The sequence below is a fragment of the Tympanuchus pallidicinctus genome, unplaced genomic scaffold, assembly GCF_026119805.1.
Source record: "Tympanuchus pallidicinctus isolate F22 unplaced genomic scaffold, pur_lepc_1.0 scaffold3, whole genome shotgun sequence".
NCBI lineage: Eukaryota > Metazoa > Chordata > Aves > Galliformes > Phasianidae > Tympanuchus > Tympanuchus pallidicinctus.
In genome coordinates, this window is record NW_026294747.1 from 58,084,825 (window position 1) to 58,111,822 (window position 26,998).

The following is a 26,998-nucleotide window of genomic DNA, read 5'->3' on the forward strand; positions in this document are numbered from 1 at the left end:
CTTCTTGAAGGCAAAAATGAGGAATGGCTTAATTTTTTTCTTGTGGAAGAAGTTAAAAGTAGAAATGGAAACTAGTGTGTGTTTTTTCCCAGTTATGAACATTCGAGCTGTTTACCAAGCAAGATGACAACAAACCTACTTTCTATGCAATGAACTAAAGATAACTGCAAGATTGCTATGAGTTGCTGTGTAGGGCCATTCAAGCAGAAGTATTGTGCCTGCATTCTGAATGGTCTCCAACATGGTGACACTAAGGCTGTGTTTCCTTGCCTTTGTATCAGTTTGTGGGCATCAGTCTCATAATGCAGTTGTTTGTGTGCTTAGTTCCAAACAGATACTGAGTTTATCCCTATCCAACAGGCTTGCATTTGCTTATGTAAACCCCACAGAACCACTGGATCTGACACAGTGCAGAATGCATAAAGTTCTGCTGTAAAATAATGGTCTATATCTTAAATAATGTGTTTGAGTTCCACCAGCTGGCTGAAGAACGGGATTACTCAGCAATTTCTACTCTTTTCGTATTATCTGAAGTGTTGGAAGTTTGCATGACTCAAAAATTATAACGTTGTTAATAGGTACAAAATGAAAAGGGTCCGCAGGGTGTTTTCTCTTCAAAATTGACTTTGCTCCAAAGCACGCTTTGCATGAGCACCACCACAGATGTGGGCCTCTGAAGGACAAGTTGCTGCCATCTCTTCTCTTTGCCAGCTCTTGTGTATGGAGCACGGAGGGCTGCCCAGCCCATGGCAGCAGTGCCTGTGGAGGAGCTCCCTGCAGCACCGTGTTGCCAGCACGGCGGGCTGCTGCGGTACCTGGGTGAGCTGGGTGAGGGATGAGCTCGCAACAAGCCCCGCAAAGGGACTAATTAAGGTGAGCGATTTTCCTTTGTTTCCATTCTTCACCGCAGCGTAATTGGAAAGCAGAGGCCTCTTCGCTTGGAGAAGGATTAATTTTAACTGATAAATGCCCCAGTTGCAAATAATTTTCTGTAGACTACTGCAGTGACATTTTTCAGTGCGAAGACCGCTCAGACTGCAGCCCAACAAGGCACTTAGAATGAATCTGAGATTGAACTTCTCAGTAACTCCAATTAAGAAGAAATACTTGGGGTTAGCAGATCTGAAGAAGCTTCTTGGCTCGGAGTTTTGCTCAATTAACTTCTCTGAGCCTATCCACGAAAGCAGTGTTCTCCCAGAGGAAACTTAAGACGTGTCATTAGTGCTGTAAAGGTTCTAGCTAATGCAGAAGGGGCAACAAAGCATCAGGCCCAGTGCTCTCTTGGATGTCCTTTCAATAAAGAAACTCCTGGGCTTGTTGTGCTGTGACTGAAGCCCGCAAGATCTCGTTGGGTGCAGAGGCTGTACTCCTGTTGCCACTCTGCAAGGATTGCTGCAGCCCAAGGATGAAAGTATCACAGAATTGCTCAGGTTGGAAAAGACCTTAAGGATCATTGAGTCCAACCACAGCCCAACCATCCTACCCTAACTCTAACAGCCCACCCCTACATCACAGCCCTGAGCACCACATCCAAACGGTTTGTAAGCACATCCAGGGATGGTGACTCAACCACCTCCCTGGGCAGCCCATGGCAGTGCTTCACAGCCCTTTCTGCAAAGAAATTCCTTCTGGTATCCAACCTAAACCTCCCCTGGTGCAACTTGAGGCCATTTCCCCTTGTCTTGTCACCAGTGAGAAGAGACCAGCCCCGCTCTGCTGCAATCACCTTTCTCTTGTGCCAGGGCTGTGGGAAATGGTGTGGGACGAGCCGTGCTGAGCTGTGCTGTATCCCCAGCCATGGGATGATGGGCAGGATGTGCCATATTGTCATGCCTGCTCCTCCTCCTCAGTGGGGTTTCGTCCTGGGATGCTTTGCTGCTTTTTATCATCCCTGGGTTTTATGAGAAATACTTATTTTTGTGCACAGAAGAAAAATACTTTTGTTTTACTGTTTGAGATTAGGATTAGTCTTTAGGAAGTCAGTCCTTGCTTTTTGATCTGACTGTGATTTATCTGACTGGTGTTCCAAGGTAACCAGTCGCCTCGGGGTATGCAGCCTTCTTTTCCCTTAGATGTAAGTCATGCAGACCTTCCTTCCAACTCAGGTGGTTGTTGATGCACAAAACATTTGAAAAAAATCATTAGTTTTAATGCCCTGTGATGCGTTCAGAGGGTGGTGCTGCATTCACGTGTGATGCTGTATCCTTAGGCTGGTCTGAAACAGCGGGCAAAGTCAGAAATTAATGTGCTTAGACTTCCAATAATGGAGTCATAAGGGAAGGGGATTTGGGTAAAAGGAGAAACTAGATAATTCCATGCTACAATGACTGGAAATGCTGTGTGTTTCTTGCAAGAACAGCTACCTAAAATGCTTAGAATTACCAGGCTTCTGTGTATGGTGCCATTCCTCCTCGGTATCAGCAAAGAATTTTGAGTAGCTCTTATATACAGTGACTGAGTTGGGAGAGAACTGTGGCTGGTTTCAGAGAAAAAAGAAAAAAAAAAAGTGAAGAGCAAAGGGCAGCAGGGGACAGAAGTCTTTCTCTTCCACTTAAAACAATTTTTGCTGGAATCACTGAAAGTGACTAAAAATGCAGGTTTCTGTAGCTCAGAACGAACCAGACAGAAAAGGCATTGTTTGCCTTGCGGATAGGCAGCTCTCAGTAAGGTTCCCTGACGAATCCAAAGTCCTTTTTGCTTTATGTAAAAGCCCTGCTTACAATTCTTAAAAGCAACATCCTGTGAGATGTACCTCTGTGTTCTGTAGGAAGTCCTCCCAACCTCAGTGTTTCAATTGAGCTTGGAAGTAGTGGGTGCTGATGGGCTTTCCTCAGGTGGAGCATGCCTGGAGGGCTGTGCTGGACCCTCATCATGGAGCTTTTATTGGGCTGGGTGCTGAGGCTGAAAATGAAACGATGCCCGTGTAGGGCATAAGATTCTGCAGGTATTTGTTCAGTTATTTTTTCTTAGAGTGGTTTTGTTGGGCTCGCAGTGCCTCCAGGATGCAGGAACAGCTAGAGCTCAGGAGTTAGCACCAAGGAAATGAAAATAGGGTGGATCGAAGATGCTTTGGCTATTAGGCTAATAAAACAGTCATAGATGTGCTAACAAAGGAAATGCTCAGGCTCAGTGATAGGCTGCACAGCACAGAGCAACTCCTGAGCCAGTGGCTTGCAGGTTGTCCCTGTGAGGGACACATCTCTCCACAGTCTGAGGACACACGTTTTTGAACTTGCCCTTTTGGAGGAAAGCTTTATTTTACATAAAGCCCAGAACCTGCGAGCATCAGAAAGGCCAGATAAATTTGGAATCAAATAGCCAAGCAATCAACCCCCAACATTTGGTTTGCTCGTCAAACGTGGCTATACAGCACAACCTTCCCAGGAAGAAAGTTTGCTTTTTTTCTGTTTCTTGGCTTTAAATATAAAAATTTTTTCTTTATTTTTTTTTCTCCCATGTGAGAAGTATATGGAAAAAGCTGTCTCCTACAGTTTCTCCTTAAAGCATTGTGCACAATTTCAGACTGACTTGGCTGAAGGCATGTGTTTGACAGAAAGGCACAGTTGTAATTTCTCAAGCCTAGCTAGGGATGCCAAGTAAATCTATATCTTCTTGACAATTACATCTTTACAACAGCTTTGGGAAGAACAGCTAAAAAGTGAACTTATTGACAAGCTTTCTTATTAGAGGAAGGTCCTTTGGCAAGCCCTACGAACACAGCATTTCATGATGGATATCTCAGAAGCAGCAGAAGTGGGAGGCCAGTTAGAAATAGCTTTTTATTGACAAACTTAGATTTTAGAGGAAAGTCTTCTAACAAAGCCTTAGCTTGAGTCATTTCGCAGCAGATCGGTTGAAATGCACACATGAAGGATAAGTAATTTTTGCTTGAGCCTAACCACAAAGTAAATTGGTTTAAATGCTAGTGCTGATGATGCCTGGTAACAAAGGCCTGTTGGCAGGAGCTGGCTGATGTGAATGTGTACTGTGCATCTGTGTATTTCTGAGAGCAGTAAGAAACGTCAGGACTCTTGGAAAGGGTGGATAACAGCAGGACAAGGGGAAATGGTTTGGAGTTGAGGGAGGGCAGATGGAGGTTGGATGTCAGGGGGAAGTTGTGTGCTGTGAGAGTGGTGAGGTGCTGGAACAGCTGCCCAGAGAGGCTGTGATGCCCCGTCCATCCCTGGAGGTGTTGAAGGCCAGGTTGGATGGGGCTCTGGGCAGCCTGGGCTGCTGTGAAATGGGGAGGTTGGTGGCCCTGCATGGCACAGGGGGGTTGGAGCTTCGTGATCCTTGAGGTCCTTCCAACCCGGGCCGTTCTGTGGTTCTGCGTGATGTGGTGAAGTGATAGCAGCAAATGGCAGTGCTGGTGCTGCTGCCAGGGCAGTGCTCTGTCCCCGGGTGCGAAGGTCTGCACAGGGCTTGTCTGAAGCTGTGCTGGCTCCTTGGAAATGAATGACTTGCAAGAGAAGAGCCAGAGAGAGAACAGGACTTGCTAATAACTCCTAGGAGTAGCACTACAAGCCAAACGGGAAGTGTTTCCAAAGTCAAATATGAGATTAATTAACGTTGTGTGATCTGGTTACACAGGAGAGCTAAAGCCTCTGATTTTTCCTGCTCGCTCCATGCTCGTGACTCCCCCACAGCTGAGCTGTCAAAAAGGACTAATGTAGCTTAATTTGGTTTGCTATTTAGGACGTCTATATATAAACTTACAACAGGAATATAGTATGTGACCCTGGGGGGAATCCTTATCCACTCCTCCTCTGTTTGGCCTACTTCTGGTAATTATTTTTTTCAGGTAGGTGCTTATTCATGAAGCTCCTCTCTCATCTTACAGCGCCTGTGAAATCTGCAAAGCTGCTTTTTCTGGCGTTTTGTTGAAGGGATCTTTAGAGCTGAGCAGACAGCTCTTACCTGCCAGCAGAGCAGAAATGAGGTTCCTGCATGAAGGAGTTGAGTGCAGTGCCCTGCTATGCTGGAGCCCTCTTCTGCCCCCGGCCACGTCCTGCACAGCAGCACGGTGCTTGTGGGGATGCTCCTTCACAGTCACAGCGACTTTGTGGGATTGAGTTGATGAAGAAAGGATGGAGTTTGCTTGCCCAGCAGAGCTAGCCAGAAAACAGTCTCCAAGTTCTGCAGTAAACAAAACAAAGAAGACTGAAATCAATTCTAAGCTGGGAGAGAAAGAACTGCAGGCTGCTGCTGCACTGAGCACCACCTGGTAGCTGGCCTGCTGGGTGCAATAACATCGAAGCAAAAATCAAAGTAACCCTCACAGAAGCTGTGAGCAATAAGTTGAATGCAGCACTGGGAGGATGCACTCTGCTCCGAGTAAGAGAGAGCAACACGCAGGGATGGGGGAGGTCTGTTGTTTTGAGCAGGTGGCAATTGAATCTGCCGGAGGAATGTGAGCACGCAGCTGGGGATGGAAATGCCACCAAGAGCACAGCAGGTGTGATCAGGGATTAAAAGAAAGCACGGGAAGCCTCACAATCTGCACGCTGTGCTAGGCTGGCTGGTGTGGGGCTGTGAGTGCATCAGGTCTGCTGGCTGCGTGCAGGCAGAGCCTAGAGGTGTGGGGCTGTGTGGGGCTGCAGGGGGACCCCCATCCACCCAGGGGACCCCTGTCCAGCCAGGGGACCTCACCCACCACCACCTGGCAGCCATGGCAGAGCAGCTCGCGCTGGGGAAGCTATTTTGATAAATGAGTGAAAGATATAACAATTTATATCCATTTTCTCACAGCGTTTCCGTGGGTTGACATCCCACACAGAAACAGGGAAATCACAGTCTAGCTCTGATCTTTTGACCGGTTTGATATCTGGACTGTAAAATGCTAAAGAGGATTAGAGAGGTGGTGCGGATTTAAAGAAGTAATAAAAGATTTCAGTTATTCATCAGTGTCACACAGAGGCTGCGTTTCCGGGTGTAATAAAAAATTGCCATTGGTTGAAGTAGACAAAAGAGAAAAGCAACTGCAATTTAGTCCTGAGCAGAATGGAGACAGGATTATAGATAAAGCTATTGAAGAGCCATGTTGTAATAGAGATTGTAGCCGACCTAAAACATCTCTGTAAAAAGCAGGAAGACAAAAATCTATGTGATAGTAATACTTAACTTGAGAAGGCGACCTGTATGTGGTGGAGTGAGGCAATTGAAGGATCAGGTAATGCAGTGAAAATGCTTGTGGAAGAGTGAGCTCACTGGGGCACAGCGGGGGAGAGGCTGTGAGCATCTTGTGCAAATTGTGAGCATACCATCTTGTAGTGCTTCCTCCATATCTACCCCTGCTGGAAAGGAAAAGTGCAAAGGCAATCTGCAAAAAGTGCACATACTTCATAAAGTAGTAAAATACAAAATGGCACGAGAGCAATCGAGTTAGATTTTGCCTTTCTTTAACAAAGCTCCTCCTGTGAGGATCAGAAATGAGGTGTAACAGATTTTGTTGAGGCTAACAGTGAGTTAAAGCACGGAGGGAAATGAGGCCGCCCAGGGAAGTGAGATGGAGGGTTTGTCACAGCTGCACAGCGAGAGGTGAGCCTGCAGCCCTGCAGCTGCTCTGTGCAGACCAGCAGTCTGTGCCCACGGCGCTGGTGGGCCTCTGTGAGACCTCTGAGAGCACACAGTGTGTGCTGTGCTGTGCCCATGAGCAGGAGGAACCGAGGTGCAGCAGGTTTTAACCCTGCACATGGTTGTTTGCTTTGCTCTATGCAAAGAAGAGACGGACTGCAATAGGAGGTTTGTAAGGATGGCTAAGATAGAGGCATAGAATCAGTAAGGTTGGGAATCACAGAATCCTAGGATGGCCTGGGTTGCAAAGCAGCACAGTGCTCATCCAATTCCAACCCCCTGCTGTGTGCAGGTCGCCAACCAGCAGCCCAGGCTGCCCAGAGCCACATCCAGCCTGGCCTTGAATGCCTGCAGGGATGGGGCATCCACAGCCTCCTTGGGCAACCTGTGCCAGTGCCTCACCACCCTCTGGGGGAAAAACTTCCTCCTCATATCCAACCCAAACCTCCCCTGCCTCAGTTTAAAACCATTCCCCTTGTCCTGTCACCATCCACCCTCACAAACAGCCATTCCCCTCCTGTTTATATGCTCCCTTAAACTCATCTCACACCCATCCACCCTTTACAGCACCCAGGATCCCAAGGCATGCCTTTCCTCCACAGAAACACAGTTGCCTTTCATCACATCCATTTTTTGTGTGTGTATCTTCTGATCCAACTCTTAATGATTTGTCTTTCCTCCCTGCTGTGGAAGTACAGACAGCTGTATTGTTTTAATGCATTATGCCTGTGAAACATGAAGGTGAATGTCCTTTCAGATGTGAATGTCGATGTTGCATCAGACAACCTCAAGTTCTGTTCTTGTGTATTGATTTTCAACAGATTTCTGAGTGGGTCCCACGTGAATTCATTTGGGAAACGTATTTTCTATGTTCAAATCTTGCCTGCTGTGTCCCCTTGGTTTATTGATAAATCACCTTCCTGAAATGTTTGGCAGATTTTGGTGCCGATCTGGTTGGGCTTAGCAAGAATATTGTGTGTCCTTTGTGCCTGGTACCTGCTCACTGGGACCAGGTGGTCCCGTTTGTCACACAGAGCCATAGGTCCAAGTAAACATCCTACAGGGAAAGCTGCTGCTTTGCTGAGTGGTTGTTCAGAGGCCAAGTGAGCTGGCGTGTTCTTTCATCATTTGGTTTTCTATTGCTGCTTCCTCAGAGATAATTGAGTTTTACAGCTGTACTAAATGTGCTTGCATTACTATCTGCCTGGTCAAGGGTCCCTTTTCTTTAGGGAGCCATTCCAGTTTAACTAAAGCAGATTTCAGTTTTCTGCTCGTCTCCATGCCCATGCTACCAACAGCCGAGTCCCCTTTTATCGTGGCTCCCACCTGTCTGTCATCCTCCACAACAGCTGGGAGCTGCAGAGCAGGTTCTTCTGTTTCTTCGTGGTTCTTTTTTATTTTCTTTTTTTTTTTTTTTTTTTTTCCCAGCCCACTGTTTAGCCTCTGATTTTGCCATTTTTGTTTGCTTCCCCCCAGAAGGTGTGACTGTTCCAGGATCCTGCTCTGCCCAAGACCTCGTGAAGTGACAGCCCTCCCCCAGCGCTCCTCTGTAGCACACAGTTCACTTACAGGCACGATGGCGTCTTTGTCGTGTGCAAAGTGTTAATTCTCAGACTTCTTGTTTGTTTGCTTTCCCTGCCTTGTGGGGTCATTTCCCAATGATTTATGTATCTTTCATACCTTTATTTGGTTGCCCACCCTGTGCATTTTCCCATTCATTTGGAGGGGTTGTACCTCATGCCTGCAGTATCCCCAGCTCCTTGCAGGTTACAGGTTAGGAAGCTCCTGAGCTTTCTAGGGGCACTTCCCTTTTCCATCTGGTCCCAGCTCATGGCATTGGTTCACTCAGGGAAGTGTGCCCCTTTCTTTGTGCTTTGCCACACTGGAACTTCTCTCAGCAGCTTTATAGTGAGGCAGCAAAATCAGTAATGACTGCAACACCTGCAGATCCCATTTTCCTGTTGGATTTGCAACCAGTTTGCATCTTAATGATGGGCAGACATTGCAGCACCTGAGCAGGGGCTGCTCTGTGGGGTGTCAGCATCTCCTTGTGCACAGGGATGCTCAGAGCCACCCCACGGTTGGACTGGGGAGCACCTTGTCCTGCTCACAAGGTCGGTATCCTGTGCTTCAGAATCGTTTCTTCTTTTGCCTTTTCTCCAATGAAGGTTGCAGTGTGGTCTGAAACAGTCCCTGCGGCAAAAGGAATCTGCCAGACTATATTATTTTTCAGGTGCTTTTCTGAAATATTGCTGCTCTCAGGAGCTTTCACTGTTCCATAGTTGTAGCTCCCTGTCTGTGCTATTTTGGGAAGCTCAGACCACTGCTGGTGCTAGATATCTGTATACTTGGCAGTATTTAGGTCATTTTTCATCTGTGCCTGGCACAGCAGCAGAGCAGTGCAGTTACCCTGGGCAGAAGGCTGTGGATGCCTGCAGGGCTGGGTGCTGCAGGTGGCAGCAGCCACAAAGCTCAGCTCGGTGGAATGATGGCATGGCTCCATGCAGCAGCATCAAGCCCAAAGGCTTTTAAAAGTCACTTACAAGACTGTAGAGTCTTTTGGATTGGAAAAAGGCCTCCGAGATCCCCAATCCTACCCACCCCACCGTGCCACATCTCCACAGTTATGGAATACCTCCAGGGACGGTGACCCCACCACTGCTGGGCAGCTGTGCCAGCACCTGACAACTCTTTTGGAGAAGAAATGTTTCCTACTATCCAACCTGTACATCCCCCATTGCAACATGAGGCTGTTGCCTCTTGTCCTGCCTCTGGTTACCTGGCGACAGGTAAGGTGAGGTTTCACTTCATTCAGAAATGGCAGCTAAAAGGATTTGGGGGACTCAGACTTGCTTTTAGAAGTAACTTTGTCACCCAGGCTTTGCAGATCAGCTTGTAAGCTCCTCTACCTGCTCATCCTGCACTTCCTCTTGCTGCCTGGGTATCACAGGGAGTGCTGAGCACTTCCCACCTTGGAACAGCATTGGGCAGGGCTGCTCAAAGCTCAACTCCTCCCATCACCCTGCCTTACTGCCAGCACGGATCCTGTAGGGTGATCTCTTAATTAGTGCTTCAAATGATAGGCAATCAGCTCCGTGTGAGGTGAGCTGCTTCACTGCTTAATTAACTTCATTCCCTACTCCGGCTTTGTTTAGTTTCACCTTCCAGCCTTTGGCTCTCATTATGTCTTTTTTTGCTAAATTAAAGAGCTGCCTGCTCTCAGAATCACCTCCCTGTGATGGCACTAAAGGCTGCGATGTAATCGGCTGTTGCTCTTCCCTTGGATAAATTACAGAGGTCAAGTGCCTGTGGCCTCTCCTTGTACAGCAGTGGCTGTGCTGCCTCTGCCCCCCTCTGCTGAATCCCTGCGTTCTGTCACCTTGCTGCCTGGAGCCCAGCACTTGGTGCAGCCCCCAGCACCCTGCTGCCATCGGCTGCTCTGCTCCCCTTTTTAAGGACTGCAGCTCCCTGGAAAAGCCACACCATGACTAAAGGGCAGCACAGTTTCTGAGAAAAGCATAACTGTATTGCTGCCTGTAAGGAGAGGGGCAGGATGAGAGCGCTGCTCGGAATAAATATTTCAGCAAACTGGGTTTGATGAGATCCATCTTGACAAAGCAGTCAGAGGCTGATCCGTTTTAATTTTGTGTAAATGCCACCACGTTTTGCAGAGCGGTTCAGTGCAGCTGACTGCAGGTGCTGAGCTGCATCCGGCTGTGCACAGCCCCTCCACCCTGGGTTCAGCTGGGGCAGAGCTGCTTCCCTTCACAGCACGTGGTGTGATACCTGGTTGTGGCTTTGGGAGAAAAACAACCTAGATAACACAGTGACGTTCAGCCGTTGCTGAGCAGTGCTGCACAGAGCCAAGGCTGTTCTGTTTCTCCACTTCTCACACTGCCTGGCCAGCAAGGGGCTGGGGGACATGGAGCTGGGACAGTGAGCTGAACCAAAGGGATGTGGCACAGCACGTGGCTGTGTGTGCAGTGACTGCAGGACTGAGGGCAGCTGGGGTTTTAAACCTGTTCTGTCCTTGGTTTCAGTGAAATCTTGTAATGGGCGGTTAGAACTAATTATGTGCTTTAGGGAGAATGATCATTTTAAACATTTTATTGCCTTTAATTTGTCATCTTTCTGATGAAGCGATTCTCGTTTATTTGCACTCCTTGACTTATTTTCTTCCTGTTCTTTAGGCTCTCTTTTAGACTGCTCTTTTTCTGACTAGTACATGGAATGTGTAAATATTTATAGAATCACAGAATCACAGCATGGCCTGGGTTGCACAGGAGCACAGTGCTCACCCAGCTCCAACCCCTGCTGTGTGCAGGTCGCCAACCAGCAGCCCAGGCTGCCCAGAGCCACATCCAGCCTGGCCTTGAATGCCTGCAGGGATGGGGCATCCACAGCCTCCCTGGGCAACCTGTGCCAGTGTGTGGCTATTCTGACTACACATTCTGGTAGTGTCAGGTGTTCCAAATGAGATCAAGGTCTGACAACGAGAGAAAATTCCTGGTTTGAGTAATTTGCAGATAAACCAAGGGAAAAGGAAAAAAAAAAGAAGAAGAGCAACTGCCCTGTGGGCTGCTCCCTACAGCCCCTGCCCAGGCACTGCTGCACCCTAGGATGCAGAGTGGTGCAGAATTGCCCCTTCCCATGGCAGTGCTCTGCACTTCTGCTGGTGCGCACGAGGCACTGCTTATAAAGGCAGCCACGTTCCTGGTTGTTTTAGAGTGTGTTTTAAATGGGCAAAGTAATAGAGAAACGGTCGACAAATAGGACATGCAATATAACTAGCTGAGCAATTCTGCTAGAGAATATAGATATATATACACACCTTGTTGGCTCTTCAGAATAAATCAGCGGGGAAAATGCTGAGACAAAGATCACTTTTAGCAAGCATCCTTATTTCTGTTCAAGAGATATATTGCTTGCATGTTAATTGGGCCTCTAATTGTTCTCTCTGTGCTGCTGTGTCTGCCTTTTGAATTCTGCAGAGCACTGCCTGCCAATGCCTTCCCTCTGTAAGCTTTTCTTTCAGCAGAAGATGGAAAGGGATGAAGAGCTCCATACATCCAGCAGGGCTGTGCTGGGTTCCAGCAGCTGGCTGCTCCTTGGGAAGGTTTCAGGCTCACCCTTCAGTGTTCTGTCAGGTGCTTGGAAATCTCATTCTCCATCTCCTGCCAACATAGTTTTGTAGAAGAAAAAAATCAGACGTTTTGGAGCAGCACAAGGTTTCCCCGTGCATCTTCAGCTATATGGTGAAGCAGTGTAGAGCTTGGCAGCAGCTTAGTCTCTTCCTAATTAAGATTAAAAGTGGAAGTGGTCCATTCGGGGAGAGCAACTCCTAATGAAAATTTAGGAGTTTGGAATCGAAGGCAAAAGAGCATTTTCCATAAAGAATCAGAAGAAATGCAGCGCGTGCTCAGTGACGCATCGTTTTTCCATGTGATGTCTGTGACTCATATTGAAACCAGACCCACTGCAACAGGACTGCCAGTCACTGCATGGCGTGCAGTCTGGGATGGCAGTTCTGTGCATTCTTCAGCTCTGGTTATCCAGAGATTCTCCCAGCAAACTCAAGGTGTTGATTTGGGGCTTGGTGGGATGTGTAGCAGCAGACTTAGCAAAAGGTCGTGTGATTCATCTCACAGAAAAAATCAAACCACACATGGAGTTTCAGAGCTGAAGGGAGAAGGTGGGCAGTACTGGCCCAGCTCTCTGTGGCAGCTGTGTGCCCTGGCTCCCCATGAATGCTGGCTGGATGTGCCTTGTGCTCAATGGCATGGCTTTCAGCTGTGCTGCCTGTGAAGTCCAGCCCAGCGCCGATCCATCTGTTGGATCAAGTGTTGCCTGTTGTACAAAGCTTTGTGTGGCTGGCGAGGGGGGAAGCAACGGGAGATGGTGTCCAAATGGTGCTGCCTGGCAGTGCTCCTCTCCTGCTGACAGGGGATGGGAGTACGTGATGGCCATGGGAAACCAGAGGGCTGTGTGTGAAGGCTTCTGCAGAAGTGCCTCGGGATGGTGGGGCTTATCTCAGCAGACAAAAGGAAATCTGGTTACAGTGTGATCCAAGGAGATGAGGGAGAAAAATCTGTGTGCTTAGATCGGGCACTTGGACTTCTCAGAGAAACAGGAAAGACTGATTCATTGGGGTTTTCTGCTGTGATATGTGCTGTGTTCGTCTTCCCATGGCTATCGAAATTTGCAACGAGAAAATGCTGTACACCAGTCCTACGCTCTCCAAAATTGGACATGGCTCCTTCAGTGCATCGCATGCTGGTGCCTGCCTTGCAGGGACCATTCCCCAGTGTCGTGGTCCTGGGCTGCTCCCGCTGCAGCTTCCCTGCTTGGAGGGTTCTGCAATGGCAGGCTGTGCTCCTGGGGAGGACGAGACCCAGAAACCAACTCCTGAGAGTCACACTTCTGTCATCTCACCTGTCTGCAGCTTCTGCAAGACGTGACTTCAGCTTTCCCTTTGTACAGGTCAACTACCTACAGATCCAGGCTTCTCCAGCACACAAGAAAACTCATCAACGCAAATAGAAAATGCAGCTTTCACCTTCCCACAGAGCTGGTGAGGCGCAGAAACTGCTCTCACAGGCGTGTTGGGATATTTTCTGCTGGGAATATTTTGTTCCAAGCCACACAAGAGTGCTCCACTGAAGAACAAATCATGCTATTAGATTTGCACTTTAATCTTCCCTTTGGGAACACAGAGCTTCCTAATGTAATCTTGATGGTACCGAAAAGCATTATTACAATTTTAATGCACGTAACAAATTACCATTGTCCCCTATTTGCAAAGGTGAAGGAAGATATATTTTGTGCATATACTAGAAAGATCATAGGAAATTTTGTTCTTGTTTATCCTGGCTCAGATTTAACAGTGCTGCAGTGAAACTTGCTTTAAAGTAGACGTGCTCTGGATGATCACTGTAAGTTATCAACTTAGAGCAGGGTAGCTGGGTGACTGCTGTGCCTCATGTGCTGTGCTGGGCTTTGTGGTGCTCCCAGGCTGTGCAGAGGAGCCCACCCAGGCACTCCAAGAACCCAACTGCCCCCAGTTTTCCCTCCCCAAAGCACAGTAGCACAGGTTTTGCTTCTTGGCTGGGAGTTTGCAGATGGTCACAGCCCAGCAAAACCTCCTGGAGGAGTGTGTGCTGTTCATGGGCAGGTGACAGCAGCCTCCAGCATCCACACCCCACGGCACAAGCAATTTTCATATCCTCAGCCTATAAGGGAACAAAAGAGAGAAAAGGAACTCCAGGAGCTCCTTCTATCGGTACAGAAATGCCTCACTGAGAGAGGAAAGTGTTTGTACTTCACATGATATTATTCTGTGCAGTTACCATGAGCAGCATGTGATCTCTGGTGGGTACATAAAAAAGTACATCGTAAAAAGGCTGGCTTTGAAAAAATGCTAATGGCAAGTTCCCGTGCAACTGAGGCAGCAGTCCAGTTGGGGACTGGAGTGGAGCTCTGCATCTTATTCCATCTTTTCTTATGCTAAACATGCGTGTTTATGGTGGATGTAAGCTGCAGGATGGGGAGCTGGACAGAGCTGTGCTCTGTGTGCTCTCTCTGGTTTTAAAGGCTCTTGTATCTCCACAGAACATGCTGGATGATAGCTTCTGTTGTCCATAGACGTCCTCTCAGAAGTGAAACTTTGCACATGTAGAGGGAGGAGTGAAAAAGAAAGAAATGAAATGCTTCCACCACAGCTGCACAAGCTCTTTCTGTTGGCATGGCAGAACTGTGTCATGTTCTACCAACAGCTGAAGGAAAGGGAAAGGCAAAAACACCTTAAATTGCCGAGCTACAAAAAGATGGGCCAGAGTGTGCCAAGGCTGACTTGTATTTACTTCTCTTTCTTCCGTAATGCCTAGCAGAATGCCCCGTCCATCCCTGGAGGTGTTGAAGGCCAGGTTGGATGGGGCCCTGGGCAGCCTGGGCTGCTGTGAAATGTGGAGGTTGGTGGCCCTGCCTGTGGTGGGGGGTTGGAACTTTGTGATCCCTGAGGTCCCTTCCAACCCGAGCCAGTCTGTGACTCTGTGATGATTCTATGATAAGCAGAAGGAGAATAGGAAGCAATGGCCAAACTATCTTGTGAAATAACACTCTAATAACAAGGAGTGGATGCCAACTTTATAAACATCCAGTTATGAAATATGACCTGATTTAGACTTTATTTAGGCACTACTCTCCGCCTTCAAACAGAAAACCTACATTTTCAGCTATGACTTCTGTATTCAGATTCACTCAGGCTTTTTAATGAGCAAAGTCACCAAAACCAAATGTTCTGTTAAAGGGATGCTTTTTGTGGAAAAATTACCAGAGGCATTTTCAGGAAAAAAAGTATCACAGTGCTCCCTCCTCAGTACCCTACTTATGAGATGGGCTTAGGGATGGGAATTTGAGATCTGCAGTAGCTCAACCATGAACTAAGGGCTGCTCACAGTGAGGGTGACTGATGGATTCTCAGCTGAAGACATTTTTAAGCAAAGAATAGCTGATCTGTAAGTTAAACACTCCTTCAAGCAGCCCAAGAGGTTTAAAAAGCTCGTATGTCTGGACAGCCCTCTGTTGGGATCCTGAGGTTTGTTACCCTACCAATACACCCAGTATTTATGGGTCACTTTGTTGCCTGGAGGGCATCTCCTGCCCTGCCTGTCACACTGGGATGAAGAGGAAAGTGATCATGAGGAAGGCAATGGGAGGAATGTGCTGCCAGAGCCTTACTCCCTCTGGAGATCCCACAGGTTTGGAATCCTGTCTGTGAGGGAAGATCCCTCCTCCTTCTTGTCTCGAAGCAGGTGGTGAACATGCTGCCCATCACTGCCCATCATCGTTGGGGTGATGCCCATCTTCCCCAGAGATGTCCACAGGAAGAGTGCAGAGGGCTGATAGAGAGAAGCAAGCTCTTCCTGAAGTGATTTGGAGGGAGCCTTGCCACAGGCTCTCTGGATGCCCATCACAGTGCTCTGCTGATCCTCTGCCCATGGAGGAAAGCAGGGCTCACCAGGAGCCAGCTGCCAGCCCCGCTGAGGTCCGTACTGCAGCACAGCAGTGCTGGGAAGGTTGGCCTGGTCTGTAAGGAGCCAGCTCAGCTCTGCAGAGCTCTGCTTTGAGCACAGCAGCACTTACTGAAACCAAAGCCGTGGAAGATGGTCATTGTTCAGAAAGCTGCTGGTGCAGGACTAAACGGGCTGAAGATTGCTGCCTTTGGTAATCTCCTGCAGCGATCCCAGTGAGCTGGGTGATATTACAAAGGACACAAAAGCAGCAGCAGCCAGTGTTGTGTGCAGCTGTGAAATGACACAGAGCAACGTGCAGCTTATCTTCTCCGTGCAGGTACATGAGCACTTTGTGTACAGCGGCTCTGAACAGAGGGAATGTGCTGGAATGCATTGATCTGACCCAGCCTTGCATGATGTGGTACTACAAAAATACCACTGCGTAGTATCAGCGAATTGCTCCAGCATGGAATGGAAACTGCTGTGAAGGCAGAGCTCAAAAAGAGAAGATTTTGAGAGGCACGAATAAGAATCCTGAAACACATTGCTTCAACATGCACCCGAGGCGGGGCGAGGTGGAGAAAAGCCACGTTTGACAGATACCAAACCATGTCAAGTCTGTCTCACGCTTTACAAGCAAGAAGTATTCTATCCCCTTCCTAATTAAGTTCTTCCAATATGCGGCTTTCCAGATAATTAAAGCTTTTCCCAGGTAGCCAGCCCAGCCCTGCTCTGTGCTCCGGAGCCCAGAGTGTTTCCTGCCACATCTCGTGCATCACGCCGGCGTCTGTAGATCCCAGTGTGCATTACTGCTCTGACAGGTTGACATTATTAACTCATGTTCAGTTTGTTCTCAGCTGTCACCGTTGCCTCTTTTTTCAACCCTGCTGCCTAGCAGGCGATCCCTATTCTGGTCTCTGAATATTTGTTTTTCTCTCATTTGTATGTGTGCTTGTCTCTACTGAATTTTGTCTCTTTGATTTCAGACTATTTTCCAATTTACCAAGATGACTTTGAATTCTAATCCTATCCGCCAAAGCACTTGTAATCATTCCCATACAGATGTCATTCACAGCTTCCTCACTTGTGCTGTTGAAATCATTAATATTTAATAGAAGCACAACCAGTAGAGCCCCTGCTCGATGATATTTAATGTGTCCTTTGCCAGGAGACCACTCGGCGCATCTTTTTGCATGCGTTTTTTTGTGCTCCTAATCTGTTCTCTCAGCCCATTGATAATGATTCTGAAATTGCTTTGATTAACGTAGTATTTCATGATGGATTTAGCTCATTGACAGCAGTCTCAAGCTGTCTTCTCTTGATCTTGGGGGCCATCCTTCTAAGATAAATTCTCTTGGTTCTAGTCCCACGTGTAAGAACACATCCAGCCCTTCTTGTGTGGCATCTGATGCACAACTCTGCTGTTTATGAATGACTTTACAGTTTGCTTTCCGCTGTTTGTAAGTCTGGCACATTCCCATTTTTGATTCCTCCTGGCCATTCTCATTGCATCCTTGTGTTCTCAGATGGTGCTCCCCCAAGGATGCCCAGTCCCTTGGTTAAGGATGTGCTCACTGCACCAGGCAGAGCGTGGCCCCACTCCAGGACCCAAATTTGACCCTGTGCTTTTATTTGTGCTGGATGAAAAGCAAACCCTAACCATTTGGGGAACTTTGCATTGAAAGCATCATGTTGTTCAGTGCTAGATGAAGTTTAAATGTTGAAGCTTGAACTAAAATTGACCACGCTAAAAGATGAATATGAATGAATTAAAACTGAAGTTGAAATGAAGCTCTTCAATGCAAGTTGAGCACAGCACTTGAGCAAAAAGGAGGAGAGGTTCTGCACAAGAAGCAGAGTTCTGTGTCCAGGTCTTGGGCCCCCAGCACAAGACATGGAGCTCTTGGAATGGGCACAGGGGAATGCTGCTAAAATGATCAGAGGACTGGAACAGCTCTCCTATGAGGAAAGGTTGAGGGAACTGGGCTTCTTTAGCCTGGAGAAGAGAAAGCTGTGGGGAGACCTCATGGTGGCCTTCCAGTACTTGAAGGGAGTGGATAAACAGGAGGGGGAACGGCTGTTTGTGAGGGTGTATGGTGATGGGACAAGGGGAATGGTTTTATAGTGAGACAGGGGAGGTTTGGGTTGGATATGAGGAGGAAGTTTTTGAGCCAGGGGGTGGTGAGGCACTGGCACAGGTTGCCCAAGGAGGCTGTGGATGCCCCATCCCTGCAGGCATTCAAGGCCAGGCTGGATGTGGCTCTGGGCAGCCTGGGCTGCTGGTTGGCGACCTGCACACAGCAGGGCTTGGAGCTGGATGAGCACTGTGCTCCTGTGCAACCCAGGCCATGCTGTGATTCTATGATTCTGCAGTTACTGATAGGCACAGGGCTGTTTATTCCACCTGTGCTGACAGCAGTGCACCCAACCTGCAGTGCCGACACTGCGGTCTATTTTGGAGTGCAGCATTTTGCCCTGATAGCAAAGATGAATCTGCAGAAAGGTGAAAACTAATCAGTTCCATAATATTCACCTGGGAATGTTAACTAATTTTAGGTTGAGTATTTTGCAGAATAAAATGAATAGCTAATGACTTTACTATTTTAATTACTTTAGGAAAGGTTACTCTGTAGGTTATCTAAAGGAGTGTGCCTGGTTGGATGAATATTACAGCCAAGATTGGAGCAATGTTATTGTTGCCATCTATCACAAAATGCACGTGAGGTGACACGATGGTCTCACTGTGGGTTTCGTTAACCAGATTTCAGTGCAATCGATCCAGTTCCCATTTTGAGTAACACCTTTGTCTTAAGGGAAGCTGTGAGACTCCTCTGATGATGGAAAGCACTGACAGGAAATCTTCCTAGGCAATGTCCTCAGGCCATGGGCTGCAGGTGTGCATAGTATGTGACTGGAAATGAAGTTTACATTCTTTTTTTCTCCTCACTTCCCCTTTCTTTTCTGAACTTTCCCTTCTCTTTCCCCTTTCATCCTCCTTCCCTTCCCCTCCCATTCAAATTTGAAATTGCACCTGTTAGAAGCAAAAGGCTGTTAAAAAGTAAATTGTAGAGTCCTTAGAATTGGAAGGGACCTATAAAGGCCATCCAGTCCACAGGATCCACAGATCCACAGGGTCACCACAGCTCCATCAGGCTGCCCAGGGCCTGATCCAGCCTCACCTTGGATGTCTCCAGGGATGGAGCATCCAACACATCTCTCAGCCAGTCTGTTCCAGTGCCTCACCACCCTCACTGTAAAGGACTTTTCCCTTCTATCTAACCTGAAGGAATGCAGGCAGCTGATGGTGCAACGCTTATGGACAAGTGCTGCTGCCACACACTGCTGCTCAGGGCTGCAGGAAGAACAGGGTTGGACTCGATGATCTCTGGAGGTCCCTTCCAACCCCTGCAATTCTGTGATTCTGTGAAGAAGCCATGGGAACAGGGCATGTGGTCCCTGGGGCTCCACAGGTGGAGGTGGGCAGGCTGGGGGCAGCTGTGCCATGCTTCTGTACAGGAAAACTGCTTCTGTGTTAGCTGCACGACAGGGGGGTTCCTTGCTGCTGCAGTGTTATCTGCCTGTTTAGGATTATGGAAAATTCAAAGTTTCCAGCTCACATCGACCTTTTTCCTGAGCTTATTTACTTCCTGAGTAACGACGTCAGTTTATTTTAGCAAGATTCTGGTCAGCATTTATCTAAGATGGCAGGAGAAGGTGAATTTTTTGGTACTTTATTTCTGTTTTCTCAGGAGTTTCAGACAAAGGCAGAACTTCTAGGGAGTGCTTTATTATGAAATCCTGGAAGTCAGCAGCACAAAAATGAAGTTCTGTGGGCTGAAGGCCAGCCCTGTGACATTTCTGCCTAACTAGCAGCTCTGTGCCATGGCCTTTGTTCAACTCCCTTGATAAAAGCATTCTCAATAACTCCAGTCTGGATTTGCTGCCAATAGCTGTTATTTTATCAATTTGGGGTGGTATTTTCCTTTTGGGAAAGAAGGTCAGGTTTTGAAAATTGCCCACCATGAAGTATTTTAACTTAAAAGTCAACGTTCTGGGGATGCTTCTGCAGCCCGGAGAGCTGCTCTCCTTGCTTTCTTTACAGAGCATTTACAATCTGGATTTGTGCAATATGCTGCAGCACTGTTGGACTGTAATTTTTACACTGAACCTTATCTATTAGACACAAGTGAAACTCCAGGGAGATACAGATCCTTTCCTGAAACCAACCCTTAGCAGCACGTGAAGACCTGTGCGATGTGAGTGCTCAGCTCACAGGACAGGCTGCAGTCGGCCAGGCCAACTTTGCACAGTTCACACGCAGAGCACAGCCCCAACCCTGCAGCCTGGAGACACTCGTGGTTTCCTTTACACAAACCCCCACCTGTAGAAATCATTGCAGTGAGGTGCTGGATGGGAGCATGTGCCGTGTGCCTTGTGCATTCCCCAGAGCTGCCAGCTCAGCCACTGACTTACTTGGGCAGGCTTTTGGAATTCATACCTTGAAATATTTATGATTAAATACTCGCTCTGCATCCTTCCCTCTTCTCCCTGCTGCCTGTGCTGTGCCCGTGGCTCTCCTGCAGCATAGATCCCCCTTTCTGTTTGATCTGATATGCTGCAGCTGCTCTGCCTGGCTGTTATGTGATAAACATCCCTATCAGCTTCCACTAAACTCACCTGCTCCACCAAACTCACTAAATAAACAGGGCTATGCATTCCTCTGAGCTGTGCAGAGCTTCAAGAGCCCTGTCAGTCATTCTGAGATGAGACATTGATGTGGGAGGACAAAAGCTGCTATCATAAGACAGAACGGTCAGCAGGTGTGTAGCTTTGCCATGTGTAGAGCAGAGCATAGTGCTGCTGCCTGACCCAATGTCCTGGCACGTCCCTGCTGCCCATGGGCTGCTACAGGGTTTGTGGATAGGAAGATGCTGTGTGACTCTGTGTGACTGCCCCTCTTGCAGGGCTGTGACTGTATGTGACTGTGCTCTGTGTGAGCAGTTCTCCAAGCTCTCTGCAGCACCCATGCAGGGGGTGGCTACTGCTGCACTTCCTGGAGGACATCACAGAACCACAGAACGGCCCGGGTTGGAAGGGACCTCAAGGATCACGAAGCTCCAACCCCCCTGTGCCATGCAGGGCCACCAACCTCCCCATTTCACAGCAGCCCAGGCTGCCCAGGGCCCCATCCAACCTGGCCTTGAACACCTCCAGGGATGGACGGGGCATCACAGCCTCTCTGGGCAGCTGTTCCAGCACCTCATCACTCTCACAGCACACAACTTCCCTCTGATATCCAACATAACCTTCAACTTAACTTCAATTTGTGTGCAGTGTCAATGGAAAGCATAAAGTATCATATTCCTGGCTAATGCACAGCATCTTGGAAACATATTATATAACAGTAGTTATCTGCTGCATTTTTTTTAAGCCTCAGAGATTAAGTGGGAAATTTCCCTCACCTGCATGTTGATTTACCAGGAGACAACACAGCGCTGCTTCTGAACTTCAGTCTGGTTGTTCAATCAGTGCACGAAAATTGTTGGTTGGTTCTGTGTGTTGTTCTTTTTTTTCTTCCCATCTTCTAAAACTTCCAGTCTGCTGTTGTGTTTCATTGGAAAAAAATAAGTTGTTGCCTTGATCTATCCATACAGGGGTTCTGGGTTGAGCTCTGCTACCTCCACAGCCCACCTCAACCAGTGTGTATGGATCTCATACTGCGCTGAGGACCAGTTGGTGCCAGTGGTCTCCCAGTGCTCCCTTTGTTTGTCAGAACATCCCGCAGGTAGAAAGTTAAAAATGTCAAAGCTGTGCTGTAGTGCAGGTGGGAGGGAGAGATGAGAGCACCCCACCAGGCATGGTGGGTTGCATTTGCCAATACAAACCACTGGAAGCCTGCGCGCCCACCCAGTGGGTGAGTGCAAGAAGCATGTGTTGCTACAGCCAAACCTGAGTGCCTGGGGGGACAGGGAGCCCAGGGAGGGCACTGTCAGCTGGGTGCAGCCACAGCCACATGGCCGTGGTGCCTGCTGCCAGCTCCAGGCTGGGGCTGGGCTGCACTGAGCAGGGCTGTGGAGCAGTGCTGAGGCGGCTGCTGGGCTTGCTGAAGTGACTTGAATCTCTTTGGACAGGAAAATGCACAGTTCAGATTTACTAATAGCTAATATTTAACATTTTGGGGGGGAAAAAAAAGAAGCTTTTCCACTCTTTTATGTCTTAGATCAAAGCTAGATCGTTTTAACTACTCCCTTGATCTTGCATTTTGTCCTCTTGGCTTCTCAAGCAGATTACACAGGCACAATTCCAGCTCTGCCTTTGAGCTTCACTCTGCTGCTCTCTTGACCATGGTGACAGCACTGGAACAAGCGTGCACTCATAATAGCCCACAATCTCTGCAGGACAATGCCTAGCATACACAGAGAGCTGCTGTGCTGAAGACCACTGAGTGAAGGGCATCACTGAGCTTGCTGGGAAGCACTACTCCATCCCAAACTTTGCACCCTTCTCTTCATCTCTTGTTTTCTTCACATGAGCTGCAAGTCTGGGAGCACCCAGGCAATGGACAGGTGTGCTGAGGAGGGCTGTGCTCACGGGTTGCACTGTACTGCAGTGAAAGCAGCAGCTCCCATGGCTCAGAGCCTGCACTGGGGCACAGCAGGCCGTGCTGGAGGGACGTTCATGGGCTGGATGCAGAGTGCAACCACAGAGATTGAAATGAGGTATTGCTGCCCTCTTCTTCCAAAAATGTCCCTGTCAGTGTTGACACCTCGGACAGCAGGAAGACAAAAATTCACGAAGTGAATGATCAAAGAGCCCTAAGGGCTGATGAGTCAGTGCTGTGATGAAACCAAATGTTACAGATCAAGGCACCCGTCAGAAAGCCTTGTTCAGGGAAAGCATCTGTCAGCTTCACTTGTCTGCTCGCTTTGCAGATGTTAAACCCAAGTGACAGCACTGGCATCTGCAGCATCCCACTGCCAGCCCGGTGTGCCTGCCCTGGGCACCCTGGGGTCCTCTCCAGAGGTGCAGTGCTGATACCACTGGGATAAATTGGATCAGAGGATGTGCTGGATCTGCCCCTGCAGTCTGCTAATGTCACCTTCCCTAAGCCATTGTCTCCCACTCTAGCTGTGGATGAGTTCACTGGCCTTTTTGCTTTTCTGCTTTCTGCTACAGTGGAGGAACCCAAAACGATCAGAGTATTGGGATGTCTGCATGAGTCCTGCAAGCTGTTTCCTCCCCTGGAACCCACCAGAGTTCTGAGAACAACCTGTCCCTCCAGCCAACAAAATAAGGTGCTCTGCTCCCAACAGCCCTGTTCTTAGGATGTGGCAGGCTGTGATTTGTACTTACAGGTTTAAGGAGTTTTGAGGTGGATGTTTGCATGGAAAAGGTCTATTAGTCCTTGTGTGTACCCAGATCTGCTCCATGGGATATTCTGCCATGCCTTGATGCTTGAGCTGCCCCCTTGCACAGCTGGGCAGCCTTAGTGATGCTTTGTGCCAGCCCACATGGAGCAGCAGGTGCTGACCACTCCAATGAGTTAGAGGGGACTTTGCATGGCTTGATTAGCTCTAACGAGACTACAGTAGTGCAGGACCTGAATGCATTCTGTCCTGATGGCTGTGTGGGTGTACGGCCGAATGGGCTTGCACACACACTGGATGCTCTTGTGTGCTAAGATTTCATCCTTAAGAAGATAACAGTTCCCCTCTTCCAGTGCATTGGGAACTGGTATTTTTGGCACAGGCACTGCAAGGGCAAAGTCTCTGTCTTGACTGCATGCTGTCTCTTTTTATTCAGGTTTCTGAGGTGGGCTTGAGATGTAGATTTATCAGTTCCCTGTGGCTGTGAACCCATAGGAGGGGTGTGAAGCTTCCACCTCCTGCCCAGGACATCCCTGGAGACAAACTTGAGCACTGCCTCCCTGGCACTGCAGCCAGACCCCACAAAGATGTGTCTTCCTCTGCCAGCTCCTTTCCACTGCTGGAGCCAGCACTGATTTCTTTCCTGACATCAGATCTCTTACTTAATCATGCAATATATTTGCCAGTGTATCATTAAGCGTAGATTTGTATATCCTTAAATTAAATTTAGCTACTAGGGCTGAGTTATTTCCTTCCTGATTACCCAGTTGCATGAAACAATGGCCATTAATCTCTCTCCCTTTCACTGGCGTGCTACTTTTAGAATTTACCATGCTGAGGGCTTGGAAGAACAGAGCAAACACTTTCATTCTCCTGTAAAAGGATTTTAACATGCCCTTCTCCTGCTTTGTACTCAACCTCTGCAGACTAAAAAGCCCCTTTTCTACAGTTAATTTCTCCTTCACTCTTATCTGCCACTCTGACTTTCAAGTGAGTTGATTGAAAATATGGTGCTAAATGCAGCTCTTTCATTTGAACTAATGCAAATTATGCCAAGTCCCAGTGTGTGAATATAAACTTAGCATCGTGAGGGAGGGGACACGATTGTGGTGGTGGTGGTGGGGGGGTGATACTGCTGCAGAAAGGAGAGAAAATAGGGAAGGCTGTTACCCAGTGGAGACTGTTGGAAGCAGATTTTCTTTTCCCAGGTCTGCTCCCTGCTAGTGGGGGAAAAAGAGCTCTGTAAATTAAGAACCTTGTTTAAATGGTGAAGCTGTCTTTGCTGAAGCGTGCAGATGGGAGAGCAGCAAGGGGCTGGCGCAGGGCTGGGTTTGGGCTGCAGGTGCCAGCAGGTGAGTCCCAGCAGAACGGGCAGTTGTTACATGAGCACTGAGGATGTGTCTCAAGAAAGGGCCAGGTTTGTTGCAGTCTTTGTCTTCTTCAGCCCCCTGTGTGTAGGGTGCTCTGCAGGTCTTGCAGCACCAATACAGCCGTGAGAGACCCGGGATCTGGGCTTTTTATGCTAACAGCTGTGAAGCACAGCACAGGCTGCCCAGAGGGGCGGTGCTGCCCCATCCCTGCACACAGCCGAGGTCAGGGGATGGGCTGTGAGCACGGATGGAGCTGTGGGTGCCCTGTGCACTGCAGGCAGTGGGACCAGATGGCCTTGAAGGGTCCCTTCTGACTCAAAACGTACTGTGATTCTATGAAATTGCAAAGGGACATCCCAACATAGCTGGTACTCACGTGCACACCTGATCTCACCCAGCGTGGTAGCAGCCCTCACATAGAGCTGGGCACTGGCTGGCAGCACAGAGGTGCCACCTGCACCCGCATCACCACTGGTCCCTCAAGGATCTGCAGATTCTGAGCCCAGCATGGGAGACACTCATCAGAAAATGCCAAGAAGAGATACTGAGTTTTCAGCTGATGCAAAATAGGACTGCAACATCAAGATACTTTGTCAGGACATCTGGTCGACCGGAATGTGGCCCATGGAGCTATGAAGCTGGGCTGGACACCAGAGGCATGGTGGATAGGATGGAGTCCTCCTGACAGGGGCTTTCCATGCACACCACTGCAGCTTTGCCTCTTCCCAATCCTGTCGCCATGGCGACAGTGCAATGCCTGAGCTCTGCGATTAACAATTAATTGCACTCATTGCTGGCACCAGGCCCAGCCAGGAGCTTCTCTTCCATTCTGTCCCAGTGGATTTGCCCCCTGCAAGAGGGGCACTTGATGTCCTCTGTGCCCAGACCAGCTGCAGGATGTCATGTTGCCTATGGCCCTGGTGGCAGCAGGTCTTGGGGTGCCAAGATGCTGGGTAGGCCCAGGGGAGCAGGACTGGAGTCTGTGCGGAGATGCAGGACAAGGCATATTCACAGGGCTGGCAGCTTGCATGAAAAAGTCCCTCTTCTATGCAGGAAAGCAGCTTTTGCTCAGTGTGAGCACTGCAGGGATTCTGCTGCTCCAAGACAGCTTGGGAGCACCAACACAGATCTCCTACATCCCCTGCCAGGGACCCCTGCTGTCTTCTAAGGTGTTTTTGGAAGATGGAGAAGTAAAAAAGTTTAATTCCAAAATATCTGAAGCCTGATTTCTTACTCAGTTTCCCTATAAAGGAAAATCTTCTATAAGTAGAAGAAATTCAAAAGGCGTTGTTTTCTGCTCATTTCCTTGTGTGTTAAGAGAAGACAAGCCCACCAGGCTGGGCAGGAAGCAGTGCTGTGTTCCTAAAGGCAAAAGGAAACAAGCACACAGAGGCAAAGGGAGCTCAGCACACACATCCACTGCTGCTCCCCTCCTACACCCAGCCTCTCACCTGCAGGCTGCAGGACTTTGCTCACCGCCCTGCTCCAGGAGGTGCAGAAGCCCACCTGGCACAAGGAGTGACAGCTTTCCTTTGTGCTCACCCAGGAGGGCCCCCCAGGAGCAGAGCCAGCAGGAAGGAGCTCCTGCAGGCATCCTGAGCATCACCCTGTCTGCATGCTCTCGGTTGGCTCCGGCTTCCCAAATATTTTGATGTTTCCAGATAACAATTCCTTGAATGCTCGGCATTGTAGAAAGTCTGCTTATGCTTTGCTCTCCTGGGTTTGCATGCAAGTGAATGCAAAGTGTGAGTGTTTTCTGGTGACAGAGCCCCAGTCTGCAGTGGCTCCCTATGGTGTAAAGCAGATCTACGAACAAAAAATTGCTGTCATAGAAAACTCTATATCTGAATAGGGCACAGATCTCAAAGACTTGCTTTGAGAAGAAGGGCTCTCAGTGTGAATGTCAGCTCTCATGCCGAGGGCAGATGCAGGTCACTGTGACTCTGCCCTTCTGTTTGCCTGCCAAACATACGAAGAATGGATTTTCTGATTTTATAGGGGCAAAATGGTAATTTGAAACGTAAGAGCTTCTTTTTCCTTTAAAAAATATCTTTGCTGAAATGGGTTTATTTTCTCATGCTTTTGGGTTCAATGAATTCTCAGTTTCAAGTGGAGGAAAATCAAGCTGAATGGGGAGTCTCCTGACCTTCTGAGCAGGCCAGACCATGAGCAATGGTGAGCAAAATAACGGCTTCCTTCCAGGCGTGAAGATACTGAGAAATTATCAGATCACAGAATCACAGAACGGCCTGGGTTGGAAGGGGCCTCAAGGATCACGAAGCTCCAACCCCCCTGTGCCACGCAGGGCCACCAACCTCCACATTTCACAGCAGCCCAGGCTGCCCAGGGCCCCATCCAACCTGGCCTTGAACACCTCCAGGGATGGACGGGGCATCACAGCCTCTCTGTGGATGTTCCAGCACCTCACTGCTCTCACAGCACAGAACTGAATCAGATGAAAGAATTAAAAATTATTTTTCAAAATCTGTGGCAGAGTTGTGACAGGGATCTGGGAATTCTGCCATGCAGGCTCTCTGTCTGTTATCCTCACATCCTGACATACAGAGAGGTGGAGACTTCTGTGTTTGAGACAATAACCGTCAGAGCAGCAGCACAAACTGCTCTGTAATGTCACACAGAATAAGGGAAGATGCAAGACAGGGAAAAACTGGAAGAA

At 48.5% G+C, this 26,998-nt stretch overlaps 1 long non-coding RNA gene across 1 annotated transcript in view; it reads left to right on the plus strand.

Moving 5' to 3' along the window:
• Positions 1–3,738: 3,738 nt before the first annotated feature.
• The window catches only part of LOC128087260 (uncharacterized), a 345,044-nt gene continuing 321,784 nt past the window's right edge, over positions 3,739–26,998 (plus strand). The window contains exons 1-2 of the long non-coding RNA XR_008209722.1: positions 3,739–4,189; positions 14,482–14,540. This is a non-coding gene — a long non-coding RNA (uncharacterized LOC128087260). The remainder of the gene's footprint in view (positions 4,190–14,481; positions 14,541–26,998) is intronic.